A 2,489-nucleotide genomic window follows, 5' to 3' on the forward strand; every position below is an offset into this window, starting at 1 on the left:
CAGGTTATTGATATTTCTCCAGGCAATCTTGATTCCAGCTTGTGTTTCTTCCAGTCCAGCGTTTCTCATGATGTACTCTGCATATAAGTTAAATGGTTAAATAAATAAGTTAAATAAATAAAAAGTTAAATAAGTTAAATAAATGTATATATATAAATTTGTTTAATTTTTGAAAACAATAGTCATAGGGTCTGCTTTGTCCTATTTAACAAAAAAATGTTACACATTTACAAACTGAAGCAAAAATGAATAGTATAGAGATTTAAAGGAAACCTTTAAAAGAATAAAATTGCTTTTCAGTCCACTGTGTTTTCAAAGTTGATTATCATCAAACCAGGAATAAAGCTGTGAACCCCAGACCATCTGCTTCTTTAATAAAAAGAATGTTTAGATTATTAGCAAAGTAATATTTTTAAATGTATCTTCACACAGTTGGAATTTTAGTATAAACTTGCATATCAAGTCCCTTCCCATTATTTATTCTACTTTAAAAATATATACAGTTAATGATGTTTAAACAAGTATTCTCAGCCAAGTGTCCAAATATAAACATTTGAGAAATTCAAACTGTTGCAACAAGTTATAAAAGGATTAAAGAAAAAAGATGAGCTACAAATTATATAGGAGAAGGAAAAGTTTACGTAGTAATCATATGCAGGTAGACATGTATTTTCTAATTTTTATATACATACCTATTAAGTATAGACAAGCCATCAAACTTTAACAAGTTACAGACTAGATTAAGTCAGTATTATTTTCTACAACAAGTAACAGTGGTGATTTAAAACTTTTTAATATACTTCAATAGTTTCATCACAGGTTATTTGTGGTAATAGTCTTTAAATATCATGATGTTTTGATAGGCACAGGTTAAATAAATGCATTATCTATGCCAAACTCAGCACTTTGATGATACCCAACTCTGCTTAATTGTGGTGTAACTATCTGAACACAACAGAGTAGGCAGACAACCAGAAAAGGACATTTACCATACTCTCAGGTTAATCACTTTAACATTACTGTTTAAAATTTGCCGATCTAAATATAGAGGGACACTTAAAAAGCTGTAGGACAACTCCAATATAAGAACCCCAACAGAGAAATCTGCAAAATCTTAAACTTCAGTGCTTAATCCATTGATAAATATTGTTGAAGGAGTAGCTATTTGGTCTTCAAACATTTTAGAATTAAAGGGTTGAAAATATGTTCATCCTTTGCTACACTGTAGCATTTTAAATTAGAAAGCAGGACAACCTGAATTCATCTTGCTCTTACATGCAGAAGTGTATGTGCATTTTAAGACAACTAAGAATTAAGAGCTAACTTCTAGTCCCTGGTGGTAAGTGACTAAAATTGCTGTCCAATCAGTATTCTGTGGTACAACATACCAAAGTCCTAACAATATGCCATTCATATTGCCAGCACTCATCACTTTTAGGTGGGGAAGAGAAACATGGAAAAAGCAGTAGTAATTTTTTTTTAACAGCATAAGAGCTTTAAACACAATTTTTCATCATCTTGTATTCTATCCTAGAATATTTGGAGCAAAATCTTATTTCAGTCAGCTCAATCTATACAAGTTATAAAATACAAACACAGACTAAACCCTATGGTGTATAGAAAATGCATCGTTTAATACTCATTGAATGCAGTACAACCCAATGAACCCAATGAAGATTATCAAATAAGAAAAACACACACAACATTCTAAATTTTTAAATCATCTTCAGTTCAGTCGCTCAGTCATGTCTGACTCTGTGACCACATGAGCCGCAGCACGCCAGGGCCTCCCTGTCCATCACGAACTCCTGGAGTCCACTCAAATCCATTTCCATTGTGTCGGTGATGCCATCCAACCATCTCATCCTCTGTCATCCCCTTCTCCTCCTGCCGTCAATCTTTCCCAGAATCAGGGTCTTTGCAAATGAGTCAGCTCTCTGCATCAGGTGGCCAAAGTATTGGAGTTTCAGCTTCAACATCAGTCCCTCCAATGAACACCCAGGACTGATCTCCTTTAGGATGGACTGGTTGGATCTCCTTGCAGTCCAAGGAGTCTTCTCAGGAGTATTCTCCAACACCACAGTTCAAAAGCATCAATTCTTCGGAGCTCAGCTTTCTTTATAGTCCAACTCTCACATCCATACATGACCACTGGAAAAACCATAGCCTTGACTAGACGGACCTTTGTTGGCAAAGTAATGTCTCTGCTTTTGAATATGCTATCTAGGTTGGTCATAACTTTCCTTCCAAGGAGTAAGCGTCTTTTAATTTCATGGCTGCAGTCACCATCTGCAGTGATTTTGGAGCCCAGAAAAATAAAGTCTGACACTGTTTCCACTGTTTCCCCATCTATTTCCCATGAAGTGATGGGACTGGATGCCATGATCTTCGTTTTCTGAATGTTGAGCTTTAAGCCAACATTTTCACTCTCCACTTTCACCTTCATCAAGAGGCTTTTGAGTTCCTCTTCACTTTCTGCCATAAGGGTG

The sequence above is a fragment of the Bison bison genome, unplaced genomic scaffold, assembly GCF_000754665.1.
Source record: "Bison bison bison isolate TAMUID 2011002044 unplaced genomic scaffold, Bison_UMD1.0 scf7180017845551, whole genome shotgun sequence".
Lineage (NCBI taxonomy): Eukaryota > Metazoa > Chordata > Mammalia > Artiodactyla > Bovidae > Bison > Bison bison.